Below are 13,886 nucleotides of genomic sequence, written 5' to 3'. Positions count from 1 at the left end.
AGATTTCATTGGAAGATTTAAGTGTCCTCACATATACTGAGAACCTGTTTAACCTTTTTCCTTCCCTAATCCTTTCCTTTCTGGAACCTCAGAATCTGCAAAGTATAACTAGTGTGATATATAAATGCCATGTGATGGAAGTCACCTCGGGGTGTAGGAATTGTGTAAGAAGCATTTATCCACTAACTTGTTTTGATTCTGAAAGTATTTTTTAAACAATATTTACATTGTAGCAAGATTTGTCTTTTTAAAGAACGCTTATTTGAAAATGGATGTAAATTAAATAAATAACTATTTATAACAGAAACCTTGAGATTAAGGACCTCATTACAAGCGTGGCGGAATGGGTTAACGGGTGCCCCAAAGGATGCGGACCCATTAACACCATTCTGCCACATTACGAGGTCCCCTCGCGGGACCCGCTCTGCACGTCTGGTTTCACCAGACGTGCAGAGCGGGTCCCGCGAGGGGAAGAGGGAGCTAACAACGGGCCGGTCGTAATCGGCCCGTTGTTAGCTTCCTCCCCCATTCCCATTCAGCCCTTTGGGGGCTGAAAAGGGAATGGGGAAGGTCCGGGCCCGGGTTCCTGGAGGGAGGAATGATCGGGCCCTCCGAACTCTGAATGGCACGGTAATTCCCCATTCTGGGAACCCGGACCCGATTTTGGTGGCAGTCATGCCGCCAATAGCGGCATGGCTACCTGCAAAATGGTAATGAGGCCCTAGGTGTTACTTGGTTACTTGTATTTCCGTATATCATCTGTACAGTGCTACAGCTCACATTTACCCCTCTTGAGTTAGGCCTGGCTACTGAGTCACACAACCAACTTGTGTAGTTCAGACCTATACCAGAAAGTGGGTTACCTAATACCAATCAGATAAGTGTTGTGTAGTCTCACACAGTGTAACTGCACCAATTCTGACCTAACAGGCAGAGGCACAGAGTGAATGTACCATGAGCAAATATCACCAACATGGATGCAAGAAGCGCAGAAGTACAGTCATTTTCTTAACACATAGGCCGCATCAGGAATACAAGTTAGCAATGGCCTAATCAAGTTGCTGAATTCATAATGACACATTTATTTTCGAAGCCTCGAAGCTGCCACGACAGTAGTGTGTATGAAGTACCAAGGTCAGATGCACGAAAAGGGAGAAGTGGGCATGCAGAACACAGAAATGAGATAATAGTTCCCAGAACGAGAAGCAGTATTAAGCTAATTAGAGAGGGTACATGGCTTGGGAATGATGAGGAGTTATTTTTATTGGAATCAGTGCATACCATGGACTTCTCTCTGCCCCTACCCTATGTGCCTCCTAAATCTTGACATCCCATCAATGTATCCAAGGTTGGTAAGCAATGCGCCAACCAATGGGAACCCCTCTCACCACACTGACCATGATGGATAGCACCTGCAAATTAGTGGCTAAAATGCTGATGTAGTGAAACCATTATATAGGATGTGTTGGGCTCAGGAGGAGCCAGCAGATGGTCATAACCCAATAGTGATAGTAACCCTGATATAATCTACATGTATTTTAAGATGTTAACCAATTATAATCACTCATGATCCGCTTTTCCCACTCTCCCAAGATGCTCCAGCATAATCTTATGATCCACTGTATCCAACGGTGCGGATACGGCCAGCATCAACAATAGAGTTGATCCACCACCATCCGGTGCCTCCATCAGATCATCATATAGTGCCAGTAGTGCCGTCTCTGTCCCATGTTTGGGTTGGAAACTGGACTGGAATACATCCAACAGCCCTTCTTTGTCTACAAAAGACTGAAATTGTGAGGCTACCACTGGCTGATAGTTCTTAAACACAGCTGGGTCTAGGTTAGGTTTTTTCAAACAATGGTTTATCTTTGCATTTTTAAGTGCGTCCAAAACCCAGACCTCAGAAAGGGACTTATTCACAAACAAAGTCACAAATGGTGTAATGTTCACAGCCAACCGCCGGCTGTACTGGTGGGCATTGCAAACGCCAAGCTCTTCATCAGCTTAAGTTGGAGAATAAGGGAATGTATCAATTCCTCAGTCACATATTGGAAACCAAAATGTTCCTTGCATGCCCTCTTTCCCAGCACTAAATCCTCTTTGTTGTAATCTGCCGGCCCTTCCTGTGCTCTCACACTCTCTAAGCTCTTCTGTATTTCCATGATCTTCTCCTCGAAGAAGGCATTAAAGTTGTCAGCTTGTTCCTGTGAAAAAACTCCACTATTGAGTATTGTTTTTTTATGCTAAGCAAATTGGACCCACCTCTACATGTGGTAGCAGAGTATAGTTCCCTAGACATTTTGTGGACCATCAAGGATTCCTCGCCGTACCCCTTGGATAGTGAGGGGAGCTTGTTTAGAGTGGATATGTCCTGCCCGGCCATGCAGGCCACCCCACTGGGCACAGAGGGTGGAGCAGGCGGCCTGATGAGGCTCGATGCCAAAGACACTCAGGGGTTGCATGGATGTGAGTATAAACTGTGCTCAACAAAACAGAACATTTTGCATTTTTAGTGTTTATTGATCTGTGTATTATTGATTTATGAGATATAAAAAGGAAAGAAAACTTTTAACAATGGTCACAAACCAAAAGTATCCCCAGTATATAAATGGAAGACAGCTGCATATTTATTTCTGTTAATGATTATTGGCACCATTTTGTTTTGATACGGTATAGTGCAAGATAATAGAGGTTTTTTGTTGTGTTTAGTGGAAGAGTATGTTTGTGTTATTGATAAGGAGAAGAAGATTGGTGTGTGACCACTGGTTTTTTGGTGCTGGTGCTGGTTACAAGAGGGATTTTAGACCACAGAGTCTTAGAGAGAGACATGGAGATGTTAATGCTGTAGAAAAACATTCTAGCGGAGAGGTAGGAAAATGGAAAAAGTAGGGTGAGTGTTAAAGTGGTTATCATTGACTATTGGTAAATTGTGTTTTTAAATTGTTATGTTGGACACTCCCATTGTTAATTTGTGTAAGTCACTTCACAGATGCAAAGATAGCACTTTGAGTGGGTTAAAGATACAGCTGGCAAGATGTTCATACCTTTAGCTTAAAGAAGGAAAACATTTGAAAGAGGTGCTGCAACACATTTTACCAATTTACATGCCACACATAATGGGAAAACAGTTACAGAACAGACTAAGTATAATCAAGCTGTGGAAAATGATCGAGGAAGAGGTGGTGGAACCAAGTAAGAAAGAGTGGATGCTTAATCTTCATGACGAAGGGTGCACACTGTCCACGGCTCCTCCTCCTCCTCCTCTTGGGATTAGTGTTCCATCCTTGACTGTACAGGAACTAAACCCATTAAAGGCTGCCGCAGGGTATACAAGCCCCAATGTCTTGCCCCTTCCTAATATAGTCATGACGGCAGAATAATAGGGGAGAAATTGAACACACAATGACGATTGTCACTGTAGGTAGAAATAGAGGGGCAGCATAGTTTGCAAATGAAACATAAAAGGAAGGTCAAGGAGCAAGAGGCATGCAGGGAGAAGGGGATGGAACAACATTTGTGTCAAATAAATGGATCGGAGGGAAATTAACATTTTAAATTTAATGGAAAATGCACAGACAATTCTAAAGAGAAGACACTGGAAGATGAGATGGGCAGAGGTAGAAAAGGAAGAAGAGAGGGACAGAGAAAGGAAAATGGAAGAATAGAGAAAAAGCAAACAAGAGTAAGATAGAGAAAGAGAGAGAGAGAAAGAGAGAGAGAGAGAGAGAGAGAGAAAGAGAAAGAGAGAGAGGGGGGGGGTGCCAAAAGGAGGTTGATGACATAATTAACAGAGAGATGAAAGATGTTACAAGAAGAGAAGGAACAGCAGCAGCCTCAATAGGAGTAGAAGAGACAGCATGAGTAGAAAAGTAAATTGGAGGAAGTCTCTGCAAAAGTATGGGTAGAAAAATATTGGAGGAGATAGTGAGTGGGACATATGTCAGAGATCCCCTTAGAATGCTAGAGGAAGAAAATGAAGATGAAGATGAGGAGGAACAGGAAAGACTGTCAGAATGTGAAGGTGACAATGATAGTGAGGAATAATAAGCTGCACAAGTGCCTTCTACCAGCGCTCCTGCAGGAAGAGAGCTAGATTTGATACATTGGGAGGCAACAGCGATAATGCCCATTAGAGAGCCATTGCTCTCAGGGAGGTGTACAATGAGTCCAGAAAGGAGCACATCACAGGTAAACAGATTAGGAGATCTACCAGACCTTAAGAAGGTTTGCATATGCAGAAACGCCATTGAAGACAAAGGTTACTGCTGCACACATACGCAGAAGTGGATTGGCACAATTCCCCTTCTTATAGAAATGCAGAGGATCAAGACAATATGTTCCCTGGCCACAGACACAAATAATGTAATATATAAATGCCCATCGATTACAGGATGTGCAGGGAAGCAGATTTATGAGTTAGAAAGGGAAACCGCATGTATGACAATGGTGGTATGAGACATGAAAAGCTTGTTTGCTGCCATACTGGACGAGCAATCGGAAGACTTTTGGAAATGGGCATGGTGCCCTGCGGTGACAGCTCACAATAGGGGACACAATGGTTCACCTTTTAACAATTGACGAGCAGACATTTGGAGGGTACTCAGAATACAATTCCCAGACATGTCAGACATGAGTGTGATAATGACATGAAAAAAGCACCCAGATGAAGACCCCGCTGCTTACATTCAAGACCTACAAAGAGAAATCACGTTTGGAAAAGAGGGAAGATTGGGACAAAAATACAACAGTTTTTTTTAGCATATTCTATGTCAGGCATTCCCCGAAGAACTGCAAAGGCAATTAAAGAAAATTGTGAGAATTGAGGCAAAACCATGCCGGGATACAATTGACCATTGTTCATCACTGTCAATTTAAACAAGAATAAGGTTGAGGAAAGATAGACTGAGGAAGCAAACCCTGTACAAAAGAAATTGACTAAATTGGTAGTACAGGGAGCAGTATTAAAAAATGTTGGGGACAACCAGTGTTCAGGAAACACAACCAATGCAGCATGCTCTAAATGGAAATTTTGCAGAAGGAGGATATTATAATTACTATCAGAGGCAAGGGGGTTTGCATCAGGTGGAAGAGGTTTTGGACGCCAAGCACCAAAAACAGGAGGGTTTAATGGGGAACAACCACGATTTGGGGGATTTGGAGTACAGTGCTGGTGATGTGGGAAAGTAGGACAAATTGCACAGGTTTGTAGGAATAGGAGAGGAATGCAACGAAATCGGCAGCAATGTGGCCTAAGAGGGGGGTCCGCATATCCACTGCCATATAGCCCTACACATTACGACTACAATGCCCAAGATTATATACAGTATCAGCCACCCCAGACAAAGGGGCACCAAATGCTGCAACCACAGCAGGTAGTACAAACACAAATATAGAAACTGTAGCAGGCAGTGTAGCCTCAGATGCAGCAATCACACATACATCCACAAGTCCCACAGAATACAATAGCACAATGGGATGCAAACATATTGCCACAGGCACCGCCGGCACCTAGATTAAGGGACGTGATGGTAGTGGAAGGGAATCCCTTTATTTACCAGCCGTTAAAGTAGGGACCCGCAAAGGGACCTTGGTGCTAAGAACGGTGCCGCAATTTGCGGCACCGTACTTAGCGTCTTCCCCAATCCCATTGAGCCCTATGGGGCAAAAATGGGAATGGGGAAGGGCCATGGCGGCATGGGGAATTACCACCCCGCCAACCTCGGAATGTGGTGGTAATTCCCCATTCCACCATGGCGGACACCGGCATGGACCATGGTGCTGATAGCACCATGGTCCTCCGCCTGGGTCGTAATGAGGCCCAATGCGCCCATAACAAGAGGAGAACATGAGATGGTTATGCCACTTTTATATTCTCAGAAAACACCAGTTGACATGTTTGGGAGGTACTTGATGAGCAAATTAAACATGACCATCACTTTAACTGAAGAGGGTATTATAATGTTCAACACTAGGTATTCATTATGTGAACATGCAATAATATGTGAGGGCATTTTATGGCCAGAGAGCACAAAGAGGGGTGCCACTAAACCCAGAAGTTTTCCTTCATGGGGTGCAAGTGTTATTGGCATGGCTTCTACGAACACAAGATACATTGTTGGCATTACCAATAGAATTTATATTTAGACCAGAGGTACCCACAGATATGGTGGAATGGTAAATTACTACAATTGAATTAGAACCAGCAATAGTGAGAAAGGACAAAGTGATAATGCATGGAGTTGATGACGAGGGAGTGACATGGTGCATAGTTATGGTGCTTGATTCAGAAAATAGACTTACTGACTTTGCTTCTGACACATTTGTTTGAAGACAATTATTCAGATGACTTGATTATGTTTAACATCTGTATTACCTATCAGTTGTAATTAGAGTACAGAGCGTTTCCCAAATAGTAATGTTGGTGAGAAAAGTACCATCATTTTTACATTCCAATTTGGCATAGGTGCCTAGTTCATTGTCTCATTCTGGTGGGGGCTGTGCTGTTCTTTTTTATAGTAATTTTAAAGTTACCTCCATTCCAATTACTTATTCTCTGAAATGGTATGTATCCTTGTTTGCATTCTGGTTTCTGCTACTCTTACGTTATTTGCTCTCTTGGTGTACCACTCTCCCATCTATGATTGCAGTTTCTGTCTGAAGTTACCAGCGTTTATGGCTGGCATACAGCAGACATACCCTTGCCTGATTGTTATTGCAGGTTTTAATCTCCCATTGAACATGTCTAACTACCATCTGGTTGCTCATTTCTTGTCAACAATGTTGGATTTTGGCCCAGCCCAATATATCCTACACATCGTATGGGCAATACATTCGGTCTTATATTTTGCCCTTCAGCTATTGCCTCTGTTTTCTCTGCAGTCCCTGGAATTTGGTTGGACAATATGGTGGTGCCCTTTTCGGTGAAGCTTGAGGATTACTTTCTTCCTCCTCCCTGTCAGTATATTCAGAAATTCTGTTGGCACACTGTTTCACATCAGGATCTGAGCATCTTAATTTCCAATGGCTGTGCGAACACTACTGAATGCACACTGAGGTCTGAAATGGGAATGGGGAAGGTCCGGGAGGGAGGAATTACCGGGCCCTCCGAACTCGGAATGGCCCGGTAATTCCCCATTCTGGGAACCCGGACCCGATTTTGGCGGCAGCCATGCCGCCAATAGCGGCATGGCTACCGCCAAAATCGTACTGAGGCCCTTTGTTTTCTTTATCTATGGCGGATCAGGTGTCAGCCACTTTTCAAAAGGGTCACTTCAAGTTCCGGACACTAGGCAAGGTGTTGCCTTTTATTCCTATTTCATTTCATGCCCTGTAGTCTCCTCTTTGTTAATCAGTGGAATCAATTACTGAAATGCACTTTATTTGGCTGTACCACACTATTTGCTCCACCGTCTCCTGCTGCTTAAAAACATGGCTGCTAGAACAGTTCTTTGCCCCCTGCATGGTACCCATATGATTCCCATTCTTTGGCAGCTTCACTGGCTCCCAGTTGAGCAACATGTGAGGTTTAATTCTATTTGCTTGTTACAATTACGACCCTGGCGGAATTCGGAAAACGATGGCGGAAATGCAATACCGCCATCGAATAGCGCTCGGTGCGACTATGACCCGTCACCGCAAAGTACGAAGCCATTAGCGACACCGTAGTGAACGCCAACGCTAACTGCACCAAGCACGCGCGCGCGCGCCATGCCAAACCGTAAATACCACCATGGCGCAAGGGTACGCTAATTCCGACCCTAGCGGACATGTACCTAACGCCATCAGGCATGGCGGAATGTACCATTCCGCCATGGTGAGAAGTACGGCATCGCGAATCAACCGTAAACGGCCCCACTGAGTGCCTGTACACCGCTCCCTGCCCACAAAGTACAACTCCCCGTAGGTGCAATGAAGTCACAATGCAACCAGTGAAATGTACAAGTCACCCATGCATGCCAACGAACAAAAGAAACACAAGAGGGGCCAATGGGAGCTGCAGGGCACAGATGGCACGAATACAGAAGCCAATCCAATGGACATGACCACAGTCCCCCCCCCCCGAAACGCACGCAAACACAGGCACCTGTGACCAGCAATATTCCGAAAATCACATCATTCCACCAGTCCACCTGGCTGACCGGCATCTGTTACACAAAACCCAATCCCCCGCCCCTGAGCATGACAACATTCAAACAGTCATATTGGCAGCCCCCATCCCTGACCTCACTGGGCTTCGTAGGCAAACGCGCCCAGTACAGTACCACGCAACTAAACTCCGAAGCTGGAACCCAATGCAGATCTCCTCCCAATACATCGCTCCCCAAATAGGAATATGCCACATCACTTGCAAAGAAGAACGCTACACGGGCCAAATCAGAATAGAAATTTAATGCACAACAAAATCACCAAGCCCATACAGCCATTAGGCCATGAACTCCAAAACACATTTCACCATTGTGGGCTGCATCCGCAAGAAATGACCAGCCACTACTTGTGTGACGCCCTGTTCCATCATGGTACACAGAGCCACATTCACGTACGAAAAGGCAACATGGAAGCGCACAGAACCGCAGGGCCGTCCCAATGGGGAGGCACTAGTCCAGCTGAAAGGCCGAAATGTTGCTCCGAGCCACTAGTACTGCGTAAGGGCATGTGGCCCATTGGCGATCGTCCCATAAGATCGTAATGCTGCTCCACTGATTAACACGAAGCAGCAGGTGTCGGGAGTAAAAGCCATCTGCAGGAGTGGCATACAGATGGCAGTGGCAAAAGGGGAGGAGATACCTGTCAACCAAAAGAAAAGAAAAAGAACAGAATGGCAATCAGAACTACATCCGAACAACTCACTTCAATGATCACACTAAATCCACAGCCATATGCATGCTAGCCCACTCCAAAGGATCATCACCACCCCAAAACCACTTGCGACTCATAACCATCTATATCGAGGTGTAAACACCATCACAAACGAGTGTACCTGTGCATGCGTCTGTCAAAACAGAATCCATCAGATGGGATTGGTAACGTGCATGGACACAAGTGTCTGAGGGCGCGTCGAGACAGGGAGGGCTCAACAAGGCCAGATAGACGATGGTCCCACTATGGCAGCCCTGCATCACATAGCGCAGGGGAGGCGGATAGATTCCAAGAAGCCCTGTACATGGCAAACTCTGTATCAAATCACCTGCCCATGCATCCATTCATCATTCCCTCATCCCGGGATTAAAACGCCTGAATATTTACTCACATAACATTAGAAATATCCATTGAGTCTGTGCGTTATGCAGCCTGCAAAATCCACAGTGCCCCAGCCCGTAATTCCAGTGTAGTGAAGTAACATGTATTTGGGAACGTCCGGCCTCATCGCCCACGTCGCTATTGCGCATCCCAAACCATTCATATCAATCATTGCATCCTCGCCATGGCCCCTGTCTCAAGGACATTGAACAATAGAACGTTATATTTGCAGTCAGACCTGTGGGCATTTCCTCGCCGCTAGCTGAAAACCGAAAGCGCCGCCCTTCGAATTCCTCATTTGCAACATCACGTCGAAGAGGCATCTGTGGCCGTTTGAAATCACTAATTAATCCATCTAGTGCGGCTGTGTGTGAAAATGGCAACTGCCTTCACCCACAAATGGGACGCCCCGCCCGTCGTTGCAACTCGGTACAGTGATGCATGAGGGCCCACCGTTACTCGAGTACTACGTTCCACTGACCCTTCACAAGTCTGTTCGCGACTGCACAGATAGTATGTGAAACAATGGGACCACAGCAGAATGAACATATCAACCAATGTTACACAGCCATCGGGTACAAATACATGATTGCAATAGCAAGATGCCATTCCTCGAATTGCAGCGTTGTGTGCGGGACGTGCTCGGCCAAAGGGGAGAGCAGTTTGCACAGGTGGAATGAATCACCACAGGTGGAGGCCATACAGCCTGAAAACACATAAATTGCACACCCAGTCTCCTCCCACAACCACACCCACTCCGAAATGCTACCGGCAGGACTCGCGATGTTGGCCCTGGGGGACCTGATAGCACTGCAAGTACTCCAACTCCAAGAAGAAGACGAACACCAACTACAACCGGCCGCACGGTGGAGACGCAGGAGGAGGAGGAGGGCAAGGCAGGGCCAGCACGGGCCGCCAGCACAGCCACTACCACCACGCAGGCAGCCCGCAATCCCACGCCTCCGAGCACATCCGTTCAACCTCACTGATGAGCAGATCCACACCCTCTACCGTCTGGACCGGGACACCATAGCCGCCATTGTGGACATGACACAGGCTGACCTTGTCAGCATGATAGATAGCCCAACCGCCATCCCACCCCTACTGAAGGTGGTGTCTGTACTCCACTTCCTGGCCACAGGCACCTACCAGCACACAGTCGGACAGTTGCATGGCATTTCTCAGCCACTGTTCTCACGGACACTATTGCAAGTGCTCGATGCCCTCCTGCAGCACGCAGACGACTACATCTCTCTACCACGCTCGGAGCAGGAAATTACAAACACAAAAGTGGGATTCCATGCACTTACCGGCATACCGGGTTGCATTGGTGCCATCGACTGCACCCATGTGGAATTGGTCGTCCCACATGCCATGGAGGCCCAGTACCGCAACCGTAAACAATTTCATTCCCTGAATGTACAAATGGTGTGTGACTCCAACAGGATCATTACACATTGTTGTGCCAGATTCCCTGGATCAACCCATGATTCTATGGTCTTGAGGAACTCTACTATACCACGCTACATGGAGCGACACGCAGGGAACAGATCCTGGCTACTCGGTGAGTCTCATTTCATGCATGATGATGTGGGGTATGTGATGCGGCAATGACCTGGCAGGAAGGGGGGGGGGTGTGCGTACGTAGCAATGGCATTCCACATCATACGTTTCTCGTCCACATACAGGTGATGCTGGGTATCCACTGAAGAGATGGCTCCTCACACCAGTCCGGAACCCACGGGACCAGCATGAGGAGGACTACAACCATGCCCACTCACATACCCGTGTAGTCATAGAACAGGCATTCGGCCTACTGAAGGGTCGTTTCCGCTGCCTCAGCAGGTCTGGCGGGGCACTCCTGTACCGCCATGAGAAGGTTGCAAAGATGGTGATGGCATGTGTCATGCTCCACAACATGTGCGTACGTAGAAATGTGCCCATGCCCCCTGACGCAGAACTGCAAGCACCTGATGATGGTCATGATGAGGGTGGGGATGTGGCAGCACCTCAAGGAGTCTGCGAGGCACCGGAGGGCCGTGACATTCGTCAGCATCTCATTGATGCATGCTTCTAGCACTCACGCCTGGTGGCTGATACATGGACACGGGACTCGTGGCACTGTGTGTGTCTGGGACATGCACAATATGGACTGTACGCCTATGATGGCCTAGTACACAAAGATCAATGTCCACACATCTCATTGGTTGATCGTGCACTGTTTATGGCATATGTGATATCATGTTGAACACCCTATCGACCCGCCACCCAAGTGAGCCCAACACACCCCCTCCACCCTCCTACCTCCCCCCCGAACACCAGTGTCCAAAGATGCTCATTGTCAGTGGGCTGTCGCTATTGCAAGCCCCCTCTGCGGGTATCAGGGGCACCCCTGCCTGTGGAGCGCAGGTTCCTCCCAGATCTACATTGGGGGCTGCCCTGGACGGAACTTGCAACGGATGATGTCTCTGCCTGCTCACGTCCATGCATGTCCCTAAGGGTTTGCGAGAGCTCAGTGAGCACATGGCGCACTGCGGCAAGTTCGGCACATACGTCTTTGGACGTCGCATGCAGTTCCCCCCTCAGGCTCTCGGTGCTACTCTCCATTTGTGCCCTTAGTGTCTCTGTACCTCTCTCCATTTCTGCCCTAAGTGTCTCAGTTGATGTTTCTATGTCTGCCTTAGTGCCCCCACATTCATCGGCATGGTCCTTGAGGAGCGTGGCCAGTTGCTGCTGTTGCACGATTAACTGGTCGAGGGACTGTTGCCTCTGCTGGGCCATGGCCATTTGCGGGGGTGTCACAGAGGGGCTGTTGACCTCATGTTGCCTTGCCACAGGGCTTGTGGGGGATGGCCAGTTGTCGTCTTGTGGGTGCCCCTGCGTGGTATCCTCATGTTGTACGGGATGGGACAGACAGGGGGATTGGGACAGGTCATGGATGGATCCGACTTCGACATCCCCGTCTTCTGTGTCGGAGCATGCTGCCATCAATGGGGTGTCACCTATGGTGCTGCTGCCACCAGAGGCAGTGCCTTCTGTGGCATCCGTTGGGGGGACCTGTGGTGGTGGTGTTGTGGGCATGCTGGCTGCTGGGGTGCCTGTTGATGTTCCCTCCTCTGTGCTGCCACCTGATTTGTGCTGCTGCCGTGTCTTGATGCGTGCAGCTGAGGTGGAGGGTCTTTGGCCGTTGGTCTTGGCCCTCTTTGCAGGTGTGCTGGTAGGGGTGTCCTGATGCTCGTCGTTTGGATCGGACCCTGTGGTGGAGTAAAGGAGGGCGAGGGTTATTAATGGGTTTGTGGGAATTGGAATGGCATTGTTTCACATGCATTGGGGTGGTACCTGAGGGTGATTTGGGTCGGGGCCTTGGAGGTGCTTTCATTTGTGTGTGGAGTGAGGGTGCAGTTGTTTGGCAGCCTGCAGTTAGGGTGTGCCTGCTGCACGTGTAGTGCGTGTTTTAGGGGTTTTTAATTAATTATGTATTTATTGTGGGTTTTAACGTGCGCTATCAGGCAGATGTGTGTGGACGTTCTCCTGTACATGTGTTTCTGTTGCACTATGTGGACACATGGTACTTCACATGATTGGACTTTGTGGATTTGGCATTGTTTTATCTGGCCCACCTACCTGAATCTTCGGATGTCTGCACTCCTTTCTCCATCCCTCCGACTCCCTCTATGCTCTCCATTCCGATGGTGGAGGCACAGATTTCTTCCCAGGGGGTCAACTTGATGGGTGATTCAGGACCTCCCCCGGTGGCTGTGGCAATGTTGCGGTTGGCAGAGAGTATGCTGCGGACGCGTATCCGCAGGTCGTCCCATCGCTTTCTGCATTGCTGTGGGTTGCGGGGTGCGGTCCCCACCGCACTTACCCGCTGTGCCACCAGAGCCCATATGGCCTTCTTGTTCGCAAGTGCCGTCCTGGTCATTTGCGTGGAGAAGACGACGGCTGCATTCTCCTGGAGGGTCTCTGTTAGCACGGTGAGTTCCTCACGGGAGAAGTGGACCTGCTGCTTGCGGTCGCACGCTTTCTTCGCTACTTTTCCCATTTTTCTTGGTTTCGCTAGGGTGGATGACGGGTTGGGGTGTGTCTCAGGGTAGTGTTTTTGGTGGTTTTAGTGGTTTTAGTGGTTTTATAGGTGTACGGCGGGATGTTTCCCGTTCCGGGCCCATGTTTTTACTTCCGTTTCCGTATATTTCCGGTCACCGTACTTTCCGGTAGGCGCACACTGCGGTGTCCGCTGTGATGGGTGGCGGTATTGCACCTAGGGCGCCGTACGGCGGCGGTGTGGGCCGTTTTGGGGTCATTTCCGCCATCGCGGACTTTGCACTTCCGCCATGCCGTGGTGCTCGTGCCCGATGGGTCGGAATGGGCCGCACTTTGCTCCTTCGTGCAATGGCGGAAACGCTATTTACGCTGTGGCGGTCCGGTCAGTCACTTTCCGCCAGGGTCGTAATGAGGGCCAGAGACTTTTACAAAAAAGGGGCAGAATATCTTTAGCTGAAGATTTGCCCTTATGTTCCCCCGAGAGCAGTGTGCTCCCAGTCTTCTTTGATTATTCCAGTTTCTAGGTGTAGGCTATCTGGGATTGGAGGCTGTGGTTTCTCTGTGGCTGTGGCACTGGCTTAGAATTCTCTTCCTCTTCACCT

Source organism: Ambystoma mexicanum, chromosome 6q (genome assembly GCF_040938575.1).
Source record: "Ambystoma mexicanum isolate Mex_15411 chromosome 6q, UKY_AmexF1_1, whole genome shotgun sequence".
Lineage (NCBI taxonomy): Eukaryota > Metazoa > Chordata > Amphibia > Caudata > Ambystomatidae > Ambystoma > Ambystoma mexicanum.
This window is presented reverse-complemented; position numbering follows the sequence as displayed.